Source organism: Arachis stenosperma, chromosome 5 (assembly GCF_014773155.1).
Source record: "Arachis stenosperma cultivar V10309 chromosome 5, arast.V10309.gnm1.PFL2, whole genome shotgun sequence".
Classification (NCBI taxonomy): Eukaryota; Viridiplantae; Streptophyta; class Magnoliopsida; order Fabales; family Fabaceae; genus Arachis; species Arachis stenosperma.
The window spans coordinates 31,494,339-31,508,086 of NC_080381.1; the positions used below are offsets into that span (position 1 = coordinate 31,494,339).

The 13,748-nt window shown below is 42.2% G+C and overlaps 1 non-coding gene across 1 annotated transcript; it reads left to right on the forward strand.

The window, feature by feature from the left end:
- Positions 1–407: 407 nt before the first annotated feature.
- Positions 408–515, forward strand: LOC130984219 (small nucleolar RNA R71). The gene has a single exon (XR_009088167.1). It is a non-coding gene; the product is annotated as a small nucleolar RNA R71 (small nucleolar RNA).
- Positions 516–13,748: the final 13,233 nt, after the last annotated feature.

Below are 13,748 nucleotides of genomic sequence, written 5' to 3' on the forward strand. Positions count from 1 at the left end.
GTGTTACCATAGGGTTCTCCTAGGTAATTTACCTCTTCCATGGAAGGGTTCTCAGGATCAGAAGCTTCTTCCTCAGATGAAGCTTCCTTAGTACTGTTTGGTGCATTTTGCATTCCAGACAGACTTTGAGAAATCAAATTGACTTGTTGAGTCAATATTTTATTCTGGGCCAAAATGGCATTCAGAGTATCAATATCAAGAACTCCTTTCTTCTGACTAGTCCCATTGTTCACAGGATTTCTTTCAGAAGTGTACATGAATTGGTTATTTGCAACCATTTCAATCAGTTCTTGAGCTTCAGTAGGCGTCTTCTTCAGATGAAGAGATCCTCCTGCAGAGCTATCCAAGGACATCTTGGATAGTTCAGAGAGACCATCATAGAAAATACCTATGATGCTCCATTCAGAAAGCATGTCTGAGGGACATCTTCTGATTAATTGTTTGTATCTTTCCCAAGCTTCATAGAGGGATTCTCCATCCTTCTGTCTGAAGGTTTGGACTTCCACTCTAAGCTTACTCCATCTTTGTGGTGGAAAGAATTTTGCCAAGAAGGCATTGACTAGCTTTTCCCATGAGTCCAGGCTTTCTTTAGGTTGAGAGTCCAACCATATTCTAGCTCTGTCTCTTACAGCAAAAGGGAATAGCATCAGTCTATAGACCTCAGGGTTAACCCCATTAGTCTTGACTGTGTCACAGATTTGCAAGAATTCAGCTAAAAACTGATGAGGATCTTCCATTGGAAGTCCATGGAACTTGCAATTCTGTTGCATTAGAGAAACTAATTGAGGCTTAAGCTCAAAGTTGTTTGCTCCAATGGCAGGGATAGAGATGCTTCTCCCATAAAAATCAGGAGTAGGTGCAGTAAAGTCACCCAGCACCTTCCTTGCATTGTTTGCATTGTTGTTGTTTTCTGCTGCCATGTTTTCTTCCTTGAAGAATTCGGTCAGGTCCTCTAAAGAGAGTTGTGCTTTGGCTTCTCTTAGCTTTCTCTTCAAAGTCCTTTCAGGTTCAGGATCAGCTTCAACAAGAATGCCTTTGTCCTTGCTCCTGCTCATATGAAAGAGAAGGGAACAAGAAAATGTGGAATCCTCTATGTCACAGTATAGAGATTCCTTTAAGTGTCAGAGGAAAAGAGAAATAGAAAGAAGAAGGAGAAGATAAATTCGAACTTTAGTTAGATAAGGTTCGAATTGTGCATTGAGAAGGAGTGGCACTCCATAAACAGAAGGATGTGAGAGGGAGGGAAGTTTATTTTCGAAAATCAAGTGAAAAATTTTGAAATTATTTTGAAAAACATTAATTAATTTTCGAAAATAAAAGTGGAAAAGAAATTAAGTGATTTTTGAAAAAGAATTTGAAATTAGAAATTAAGAAGATTTGATTGAAAGTTATTTTGAAAAAGATGTGGTTAAGAAGATATGAAAAAAAAAATGTGATTGAGAAGATATGATTTGAAAACTATTTGAAAAGATATGATTTTAAAAACAATTTGAAAAGATATGATTTTAAAAATTGATGACTTGCCTAACAAGAAAAGACATGATTCAAACATTAAAAACCTTTCTCAACAGAAAAGGTAACAAATTTGAGATGTTCAATCAAATCATTAATTGTTAGTAAGTATCTTTTAAAAAGGAAAGAAATTGATTTTGAAAACATTTGATTGAAAAGATTTGATTTGAAAAAGATTTGATTTTGAAAAATTTGAAAAAAATTGATTTGAAAACAAAATCTTCCCCCTAGCACCATCCTGGCGTTAAACGCCCAGAATGGTATACATTCTGGCGTTTAACGCCCAAAATGCTACCTCTTTGGGCGTTAAACGCCCAACCAGGTACCCTGGCTGGCGTTTAAACGCCAGTCTGCCTTCTTCACTGGGCATTTTTGAATGCTCAGCTTTTTCTGTATAATTCCTCTGCAGTATGTTCTAAATCTTCAATTCTTTGTATCATTGACTTGAAAAGACACAAATTAAAAATATTTTTGGATTTTTAATAATCAAAATGCAACAAGAATCAAATAACAATGCATGCAAGACACCAAACTTAGCAGTTTGTGTACTACTGACACTAACAATATGAGAATGCATATGAGACACAAAAAAAAAAATACTTCAAGTCAATAGAATTCAAAGATTAGAACACAAAATATATGCATGGATTCGAAAAATATAACAAAAACATGCATTTGACACCAAACTTAAGATGAGACTCTAGACTCAAACAAGAAATATTTTTTGATTTTATGGTTTTGCAAATTTTTTTGTATTTTTCGAAAATTAAGTGAAAAAAAGTATCAAAATTCTTAATGAGAATTCCAGGAATCAGTGCAATGCTAGTCTAAGGCTCCGGTCCAGGAATTAGACATGGCTTCACAGCCAGCCAAGCTTTCAAAGAAAGCTTCGGTCCAAAACACTAGACATGACCAAAGGTCAGCCAAGCCTTAGCAAATCACTGCTCCAAAAGCAAGATTGATACGAAATCAACAAGCTCTTGTGGTGATAAGTTGAAACCTCGGTCCAATCAGATTAGACATGGCTTCTCAGCCAGCCAGATCTCAACAAATCATCATGAAACTCTAGAATTCACCTTCAAGAATTTCGAAAAAAAAATACCTAATCTAAGCAACAAGATGAACCGTCAGTTGTCCAGCCTAAACAATCCCGGGCAATAACACCAAAAATTTGATGTTGTTGCCGGATCTTGGCTCTGATGTTACCAAAAGCTTCCTCAAAACATGAACAATCCCCGGCAACGGCGCCAAAAACTTGGTCGGCGAAATTGTGAACTATACTTTTTCACAACTCTCATAATCCCTGGTAATGGCTCCAAAAACTTGGTGCGCTCAATACCATGGCATTACACAACTTCGCACAACTAACCAGCAAGTGCACTGGGTCGTCCAAGTAATAAAACCTTACGTGAGTAAGGGTCGATCCCACGGAGATTGTTAGTATTGAAGCAAGCTATGGTCATCTTGTAAATCTTAGTCAGGCAAACTCAAATGTATGATGATGAACGAAAATGACATAAAGATAAAGATAGTGATACTTATGTATATCATTGGTGTAAGAGCTTCAGACAAGTGTATGAAGATGCCTTCCCTTCCGTCTCTCTGCTTTCCTACAGCCTTCATCCAATCCTTCTTACTCCTTTCCATGGCAAGCTCGTGTAGGGTCTCACTGTTGTCAGCAGCTACCTCCCATCCTCTCAGTGAAAGCGATTGCATATGTCCTGTCACGGCATAGCGGAATTCATCTGTCGGTTCTCAATCAGGCGCGGAATAGAATCCAGTGATTCTTTTGCGTTATCACTAACGCCCCCGCCCTCAGGGTTTGAAGCACGTCACAGTCATTCAGTCATTGAATCCTACTCAGAACACCACAGACAAGGTTAGACCTTCCGGATTCTCTTGAATGCTGCCATCAGGTCCTGCCTATACCACGAAGACTCCGAAGAATCCAAGAGATATTCACTAAGCCTCGAATGCTTGTAGAACAAGAATGGTTGTCAGTCACCTTGTTCATAGGTGAGAGTGGTGATGGGCGTCAATCATCACCATCATCATGTTGAAGGACAAGTGATATCTTGGTAAAAGAACAAGCGGAATTGAATGGAAGAACAATAGTAATTGCATTAATACTCGAGGTACAGCAGAGCTCCACACCCTTAATCTATGGTGTGTAGAAACTCCACCGTTGAAAATACATAAGCATAAGGTCTAGGCATGGCCGAATGGCCAGCCTCCCAAAGATCTAAGATAGCATAAAAGTGAAGATAGCTACCAAAGTCTACTAATACAATAGTAAAAGGTCCTATTAATAGTAAACTAGTAACCTAAGGTGTACAGAAATGAGTAAATGACATAAAAATCCACTTCCGGGCCCACTTGGTGTGTGCTTGGGCTGAGCAATCAAGGAAATTCGTGTAGAGACCTTTTCTGGAGTTAAACGCCAGCTCTCATGCCAGTTTGGGCGTTTAACTCCAACTTTTAATCCAGTTCCGGCGTTTAACGCTGGAATTTCTGAGGCCGGATTGCTACGCGGGTTTGGGCCATCAAATCTTGGACAAAGTATGGACTATTATATATTGCTGGAAAGCCCAGGATGTCTACTTTCCAACGCCGTTGAGAGCGCGCCAATTGGGCTTCTATAGCTCCAGAAAATCCACTTCGAGTGCAGGGAGGTCAGAATCCAACAGCATCTGCAGTCCTTTTTGGTCTCTGAATCAGATTTTTGCTCAGGTCCCTCAATTTCAGCCAGAAAATACCTGAAATCACAGAAAAACACACAAACTCATAGTAAAGTCCAGAAAAGTGAATTTTAAATAAAAACTAATAAAAATGTACTAAAATCTAACTAAAAGATATCAAAAACATACTAAAAACAATGCCAAAAAGTATACAAATTATCCGCTCATCAGAAGCCATTCGCCGTTTTAGTGCTTCTTCTCTGATCCGAGCTCTTTCTTGGATTTCTGGAAGTAAGTCGAGCCCTTCTCTTTGGAGTTGAGAATTGGCTTGTTCATTGTAGTGGACTACTCGGGGAGATCCTTCCTCAACTTCTATTGGAATCATCGCCTCCACTCCGTATGCTAGTCGGAATGGTGATTCGTTTGTAGTGGAATGGGGGGTCGTTCGATATGCCCATAGGACTTGTGGAAGTTCCTCGGCCCAAGCCCCCTTTGCTTCTTGTAGTCTTCGCTTTAGTCCGGCCAGTATGACTTTGTTGGCTGCTTCGGCTTGTCCATTGGCTTGGGGATGTTTGACGGAGGTGAACTGGTGTTTTATATTCAAGTCGGCCACCAGTTTTCTGAAGTCTGCGTCTGTAAATTGGGTACCGTTGTCCGTGGTGATGGAGTATGGTACCCCCAACCTCGTAATGATGTTCCTGTATAGGAATTTTCGACTTCTTTGAGCGGTGGCGTTGGCTAGGGGTTCTGCCTCGATCCATTTTATGAAATAGTCTACTCCTACTATGAGAAATTTTACTTGTCCCGATCCCTGTGGGAAGGGTCCGAGAAGGTCGAGTCCCCATTTCGCAAATGGCCAGGGTGAGGTTACGCTGATGAGCTTTTCTGGTGGGGCGATGTGAAAGTTGGCATGCTTCTGGCATGGTGGGCATGTCCTTACAAATTCTGTAGCCTCCTTTTGTAGAGTTGGCCAATAGAATCCCGCCCGGAGTACCTTTTTGGTGAGAGCTTGCGCTCCGAGATGATTACCACAAATGCCGCTGTGCACTTCCTCCAAGACTTCCTTTGTGTTAGAAGTCAGTACGCATTTTAATAAAGGTGTTGAGATCCCTCTTTTGTATAGTGTGTTATTTATGATGGTGTAGTGCTGTGCCTCCCCTTTCAGCCTCTTTGCCTCCTTTTCATCTGTAGGGAGTTATTCCGAGGGTTACCTGAAACTGTAGGTCGATCTTGGATGAGATCGTCTGTGTTGGTCGGAACCGACGTGTCCGGCAGGTGGGTATCGGCCGGAGCTGGTGTGTCCGACTTGTTGGACTTGGTGGTGGTGCTGATCCTTTGTCCCCGGAGGGTGTGGGGGTACCTGCAAGAGACTCCGATGCTTAAGTTAGCAAGGGTATTAAGCAGGTATTGAGTAGAATCAGAGTATGAGTTATACCTGGGTGCTCCAGTGTATTTATAATGGTGAGATGTTGCCTCCTGCGGATAAGATAAGTTAGTTATCTTATCTTATCTTTATCTTATCTTGAAGTGAGGTCATCTTTAAGGGAACCGCCTTTATCTCTATGGGCTTGGGCTGCCCTTAGATTTGGGGCGCGTTCCTCTATTTGGGCCCTTCGTTTGGGCTTTCCTATGACTTGGCCGAGCTCTTTGAGGAGAGGTTGGGTTGTCCTGTCCTAAAGAGGTCGGTTGCTTTATCTGTCGAACGTCCCGGGTCGGACAGCTCGACCCAGGGTATGAACAGTGCCCCTGCTTGAGCTCGGTCTTTCTGTTGAGGTCGAGTTTTTGACTTCGGTCCTTTCATGAAGAAGTCGAACTCAAGCATTTTGTCGATTTCTTCTTTTTGTAGAGTCTTTTGAATGTAGAACGTTTTCCTCTAAAGGCGCGCATTTTTATATCAGCACGTGAAAGGGTATCATTAATTGGTATTAATTGCCCCGTTTTCTCCTGGCTTTTATTTTGAATCTCTCAATCAAAAAACGGTTTCTCTTCTTCACTTTTTCTTCGTAACTCCTCCTTTTGCTTTCTCATTTTCTGTTTCTCGCCCAGGGTTTGTAGTTTCTTCGTCTGTTCTGCTACTGCATTTTTCGGAAGAGGGATGATTCCACATTTTCTCCTTCTGTCTTTGCATTCTTCCACTTTCGAGGGGGTGGCTTTGTTGCTTCTGCTCTTCAGCTTTCTTCGAGGTTTTCTTCTATTCTCGAGGTTAGTCCCATTTCGTGTTTCCTTGTTTATTTTCTGATTTTGCGATGGAGTTTTCCTTTTGATCTTCCTTTTGGAAAAAGTTTGGATCTTTCTGTTTTTATTGTGCTTGACTTGTTGCATGCTATAGTTTTTTCTCTTTTTCGGTGCGAATCTTTTTGTTTTGCTTGAATCTTTTTCTTTTGCATGTTGCCGCTGTTTCTGTTTGTGTCTTGGATGATGATTTTTGCTTGGTTTTGAAAAGCTTGTGCTTTTGCTGTTTTTCCTTTGGTCTTTTTGGTGTTCTGATGAACTGTAGCAGTAGTGTTGGTAAACTGTAGGAGCAATGCTTTTCCTGATAAACTGTAGAAGGGTGGATTTTTTGCGGTTTTTTGCTTCCTTCGCTTTCTTTTCTGGACTTTATTCTGATGAGTGCCGAGATGTAGATTGTAGAAATGATTTTGAGGACCCTTCTTGTTTACTGCCTCCAAAGGATGCTCCAAGACTTCTTCTCTTGAGTTTTGGGGTTTTTCCCTTTTTGGTTAATCCGTCCGTTTGAGATGTTTTGACCCATGTCTGAGATGTTTTTAAGTAATCCACTTTTTTTTTCTTTTTGTAGGATTTAGTTGGCCTCATGTCTTCCCGAAATAACGTTGTAGAGATGCCTTCCTAGGTTCCTGTGGGTATGGCCGATTGGGTGGACTCCATGGTTCTCCTGTGTGTCTCGCTGGCTGATTCTGAGTTTTGTGCTCAGCTTAGGCAGTTTCATAGTGTCTGTAGCAATTCTGGTGATGAGAAGAACTGTGAACTTGTACCTCCTTCTTCTGACGAGAGAGTCTGTTTTTCAACTCGGGTTGTTGATGGTCGCCCTTTCTTTTATGTTTATGACTTTTTTTTTGGTCCGCTGGGTATTACTCTTCCTTTTACTCAATTTGAAACTGACCTGTTATGGTCTTGTAATATTGCCCCCTCTCAACTTCACCCTAATTCCTGGGGTTTTATAAAGATTTTTCAATTGTTGTGCAATGGTTTTGGTATCCCTGCTTCCCAATCTCTCTTTTTCTATCTGTTTGTCTTGACTAAGCCCGGAGTGGTAAAAAAGAAGGCAGCTTGGGTCTCCTTTCGCTCTACCCAAGGAAAGAAGGTCTTTTCCATGTTTGACGAGTCATTCCGTGATTTTAAAAACTACTTTTTCAAGGTCTGAGCTATTGAAGGAGCTCGGCCCTTTTTTCTGGATGAAAATGATGAGCCTGCCTTTCCCCTGGAATGGCAAAAAGATGTGAGGGTCTCCAGGTATTCTTGGGACATGTTGGATGAGGCTGAGCGGGCCTTTGTGACTATTTTGGAAGAGCGCTGGGGTCAGCCTCCCCATCTTCATACAAAGAAATTTCTAACCAATCCTTCTCTTCTTCGAACTGAACTGGGTATCTTGTGTTTTCTTTGCTATCTGTTTATGTTTTACTTGTAGCTATATTTCCGACTTGTTCGATTTGTAGCTTGACTTCTGTTTTATTTGCAGAGGCAATGAAGAATAACGAATCCATGAAGGCTTTTAAGAGGGCGCAGAAGGCGACTGCTGCCAGGAATATTGCCGCCAAGGCGGCTGGGGAGGGGTCCTCCCAAGTGCGCGAGAAGCCATCAGTGCCGAGTTTCCCTATAGTGAAGAAAGCGATTCCGACACCTCAGGTCCGCTTGGTGGATCCTCATCCTGCTTCTGCCATTCCATCTGCTGCCCCTCCAAGTAAGAAGCAAAAGACGGTTGAGCCCTTCGACCTTAATGCCCCTGACTTCAATGCCATCGAGTTCATAGATCAACAAATTGGGCCCTATGGTACCCTTTCGATGGATGATGTGTCTATCCTCCATCATTTGGAATTTATGGCCCAGAATCACGTGCAGATGGCGTTTATGGCGGCCGCTATATACCGGACTGCTCAAAGTCTCCCTCTTCATGCCACCAAGGCATTTATGGAGGAGGCAAAGCAAGAGTTTGACCGGATGAAGGGGCTGAAGGAGGAGCTCGAATTAAAGGTGACCAAGTTAGAGAAGGATCTAGAGAATGAGAAGGCGAGTTCCCTTTCGTTGGCGGCTTCTTTGAGGTTGGCCGAGGACACAGCTCTGATGCATAAAGATAGTTATGTTACAACTTATCGGGAGGTGATACGTCTGAGGGGGGAGTTGGACAGTGCTCGGGAGGATTATTCTGAGCTCTAAAGTCATCTTGTCGGCAGCGTGACTGCTGCTTATGAGAACTTGAAGGAGCAAGTTCGGGTCATTGCTCCCGAGGCCGATCTTACCCTTTTCAGTTTAGATAATGTTGTCAGAGATGGCAAGATTGTCCCTGATGACGAGGGTGATGATGACGCTGATCCTCCTCCTGTGTCCTCTGCCAAAGTGTCGACTACCTCTGCTCCCCCGGTTGCACCTGATTCGGATTGCCAAGTTCTGAACCGGGAGGATAGAACTGTAGATGCCGTGCCTATTCAGACTCGTCCTCCTTCTCCTTGTCCTGATACTGTCAAAGATGCTCCTGATGTTTGCTGATCTTTTTTTGGATTCTCATGTTAGTTGGCCCGGCTTGTGGGCTCTTAAAACTTTTTATTTATTTGCTGACATTTTCTGGTTGTTTTGTCTGGCAACCTTTTGAAAAACAAAAGTAGCTCGTTATCCTTTTTTTTGATGGCCTCCGAGGCTTTAAAACTTTGTAGATTATATCAAGGTTTTTTGATATTTTCTTCTGTTTTCTGAGAATGTTGGTCCTTACAATTTTGACCTTTTTGGATTGCCTCGTGCTTATCGTTTGTAGCTTGGATCCTTCTGTATTTGTGTGGATCCGACTTGTTTTCTCATTTTTGTAGGTATTTTTGGTGTTTCTCCAACTGATTTCTTTGTGTTGATTCCCTTTATTTCTATAATCCTCTTTCCTGGACCTTCGTTAGGTCTCTTTCAGGGATTACTTTGTTCGTAGGAGTCCGACTTCATTTAGGTCGGTCTCTTCTGAGTTATATCTGTAATCCTCTTTCTTGGATCTTTATCAGATCTCTTTCAGGGGTTACTTGCATATCTTTTCAGTAGCAGGAGTCCGACTTGGTTATATCGGTCTCCTTTAAGTTATTTTTTGTAGTCCTCTTTCTTGGATCTTTGTCAGATCTCTTTCAGAGACTACTTATATAACTTTTTAGTTTGGGACTGACTTTTGTTATGTCAGGCCCTTCTAAGTTAAAGTAATCCTCTTTAATAGGGTTGGCCAGACCTCTTTCCAGGGTTTACTTATAACTCGGGTTGACTTGGTCCGACTTCTGAACGTCGGCCAGTCTTTTAAGTTATTATATTAGCTATCCGTAAGACCTCGTCAGGTTCTTTTTTTTGGATTGCTTTCGATAACTTCTTACATTATTCTGTGTTCATCTTTGCCGATTTGTAGAAAATGGTTGGCATCTTTAGATCGTCTTTTGGGTGAATCGCGTTTTCACCTTTATCGGACGATTGTCTTTATCGTGGTCGCGCAGTGAATTTGTTTTTCACTTTCTGCCGACCTGTTGCTTTGTAATCGGACGATGAATACTTCAGATTAATGCGTCTTGGAATCTTGTAGAATATCTAAATAAACTTTATTCAAAGAAAAAATGCAAATATATACATGTGAGAATTTCCTTGTTCCTTTAAGTCAGGTATGATCTAGGTCTCGACATGGTGCCTCATTAAAAAACCTTTTCAGGAAAAAGAGCGCATCCATTTAGTGAGATCCTTTACCTTTTCTAACTGTAGTACTGTTCCGAGGGTTACCTGAAACTATAGGTCGATCTTGGATGAGATCGTCTGTGTTGGTCGGAACCGACGTGTCCGGCAGGTGGGTATCGGCCGGAGCTGGTTTGTCCGACTTGTTGGACTTGGTGGTGGTGCTGATCCTTCGTCCCCGGAGGGTGGGGGTACCTGCAAGAGACTCCGATGCTTAAGTTAGCAAGGGTATTAAGCAGGTATTGAGTAGAATCAGAGTATGAGTTATACCTGAGTGCTCCAGTGTATTTATAATGGTGAGATGTGGCCTCCTGTGGATAAGATAAGTTAGTTATCTTATCTTATCTTTATCTTATCTTTAAGTGAGGTCATCTTATCTTCAAGGGAACCGCCTTTATCTCTATGGGCTTGGGCTGCCTTTAGATTGGGCTGTGTTCCTTCGTTTTGGGCCTGCTTTGGGCTCCTTTGGCGAGTTGGCCGAGCTCTTTGAGAAGAGGTCGGGCATTTAGCCGAGCTCTTTGAGAAGAGGTCGGATAGTCTGACCTGAAGAGGTCGGTCGGCTTGTCGTTAAAACATCCCGGGTCGGACAGCTTGATCCAGGGTATGAACAGTGCCCCTGCTTGAGTTCGATCTTTCCATGAGATCGTGCTTTTAAGAGTTTCGATCTCTTTGGAAGTCATGCTCAAGCATCTGTCTGGCTTGTTTCTTCATTGCTTTGCAATCTTTGCAGATTTTCTAGAGGTTTGGTACTTCACAGTCCAACTCTTTTGAGCGGTAGTGTGGGTTTTCTACCCTTGCCTTCTGGATCACTCCTTGCTTTAAGTTTGTGTTGACAACCCTCTGCTTTGGCGAAGTTATCCTTTGCGGCTTGATATCCGGGCTTTTAGTGACTTGTCCAATTACTTTTTAGTGTTCTTTATATAGAACCTTTTTTAGTCTCGGATGACGTTCGTAGCCCTGTTTGAGATTGTGCCTTCTTTGAGTGGAGTTGTATCCCTTTTGGCTAAGCACATTTGAGCCTTAAGTTGTTTCCCAACCTTTTGGCTTGTTCTTTTTTGAAGTCGTACTTGCGCCTCTTCTTTAGCTGATGTTGGCCTGTATGACTTTGCCCCTACTTGAGTTCAGACTTTTCCGTGAGACCGTGCTTTCAGAGTTTTGATCTCTTTGGGGAAGTCGTGCTCAAGCATCCTGACTTTGGTCGATCTTTGAGTAGTTTCTCCTTGTGCGAGTCTGGTATTGCCCCTTTTACTTTGTTGAGGTGACCTTTCAGCCTTCTTCTGACTTGTTTGTCTTCGCTGTTCGGGCTTTTTAGTCATAATCCAACAACTTTTTAGGTAGTGTTCCGATGGAGAACCTTTTTATAGTTTGTTTGGATGACTTTTTAGCTCTGTCTTTGAGGCTGTGCTTTTCGCTTTTTAAGTAGTGTCTTTTTTCAAGACTTCGTACCTTTTAGCAAAACATTTCTGGCCTTCCTCTGGCCGTTTGCGAGATGTCTTTGTCCATTTTTGTGGATCTTTGTAGAGTGTCGGTACTTTGTTGTCTGACCTCTTTTGATCACTTCTGATTTTGTCCACTTTCTTCTTTGGTCGAGGTGGTCCTTGGGGCTAATTTGTCCGACGACCTTTTAGTGTTTTCTTAGAACACTTTTTAGTCATTCTGAACAATTTTGATAGCCTTGTCGTGGAGCCGTGGCTTTTTGGGCGGAGCTACGTCCGTTTTAGCGCATGTTTTTCGTTGGTCCGACTTCTTCTTGTCAGTGCAAGCTATAGCTTTCGTTGGTCTGACTTCTTCTTGTCGGTCCAAGCTGTAGCTTTCGTTTGGTCCGACTTCTTCTTGTCGGTCTCTTCTGAGTTATGTCTGTAATCCTCTTTCTTGGACCTTGTTCAAGTCTCTTTCAGGGATTACTTTTATAACTTTTGTCGCTTGGGCCGACTTTGTCATGTCGGGTCCTCCTAAGTTATTTCTGTAATCCTCTTTCTTGGACCTTGTTCAGATCTCTTTCAGGGATTACTTTGATAAATTTTTAGTGGTAGGAGTTCGACTTGGTTATGTCGGTCTCCTTTAAGTTATTTTTTGTAGTCCTCTTTCTTGGATCTTTGTCAGATCTCTTTCAGGGACTACTTGTATAACTTTTTAGTGGTAGGAGTCCGACTTGGTTATGTCGGTCTCCTTTAAGTTATTTTTTGTAGTCCTCTTTCTTGGATCTTTGTCAGATCTCTTTCAGGGACTACTTGTATAACCTTTTGTTTTGGGCTGACTTTGTTATGTCAGGTCCTTCTAAGTTAAAGTAATCCTCTTTAATAGGGTTGGCCAGACCTCTTTCCAGGGTTTACTTATAACTTGGGTTGACTTGGTTCGACTTCTTAACGTTCGACCAGTCCTTAAGTTATTATTTTAGCGATCCATAAGACCTCGTCAGGTTCTTTTTTAGATCACTTTCGATAACTTCTTACATTATTCTGTGTTCATCTTTGCCGATTTGTAGAAAGTGGTTGTCATCTCTAGATCGTTCTTCCGGTGAATCGCGTTTTCACCTTTATCGGACGGTTGTCTTTATCGTGATCGTGCAGTGAAATTGTTTTTCACTTTCTGCCAATCTGTTGCTTTATAATCGGGCGATGAACTCTGCTTTCACTTTTTTGCCGACCTTGTCGAAATCGGGCGATGAATTCTGGTTTCATCTTTGCCGACTTTTATCATGATTGGGCGGTGAATTTGGTTTTCACCCCGCCGACCTTGTCGTGATCCGGCAGTGAAATTTGCGTTTCAGATTAATGCGTCTTGGTATAGCAGTGAATTTTGTTTTCACTTTGTCGAAATCAAATGATGAATTCGGTTTTCATCGTGAATCGGGCGGTGAAGTTGGTTTTCACCTTGCCGACTTGTCGCTGTCGGGCGTCTTGGTAGGAAACATTTTAGGGAATCTGCAATCTTTTAAACAATAAGATAAAGATAAGAGTGTGTACATGTTAGTACTTACCTTTCTAGGTCGGGCAATATTTTTGGATCTCGGCCTGGCTCCCTTTTTAGATTGCAGGCATGCCATGACCTTGGTAGCTCTTGCCCTTCGAGTTCGGACACTTTGTGGTGACCTTTCCCCAGTATTTTCGTGACTTGGCAGGGTCCTTTCCAATTAGCCGCTAGCTTTTCCTCTTCCGGTCGACTTGTTCTGATATCATTTCGGATCGGAATGAGGTCATTATTGGCGAAGCTTCTCTACACTACCTTTCGTTTGTACCTTAAAGCCATGCGACGTTTTAACGCTTTTTCCCTGATTTGAGCTATTTCTCGGACTTCTGGGAGTAGGTCGAGCTCTTTCCCTTTGGATTTGGGAGTTGATCTCTTTATTATAGATGATCATTCTGGGGGATCCTTCTTCGATCTCTACTGGGATCATTGCCTCTACTCCGCGAGTCAACCAGAAGGGTGATTCCCCTGTATTGAAGTGTGGAGTTGTCCGATATGCCCATAGGACTTGTGGGAGCTCTTCAGCCCAAGCTCCCTTTTTGATCTGAAGAACTTTGGTTCTTTCTGTAAAAAGTTTGCGTATTCGCCTTTGAGGAGAAAGTGTGCTTTGCTTAAGATTTGGCTGCTGTTCCTGTTTCTTTTCATCGTTGCCTGACTCCTTTTGTACAAAAGTTC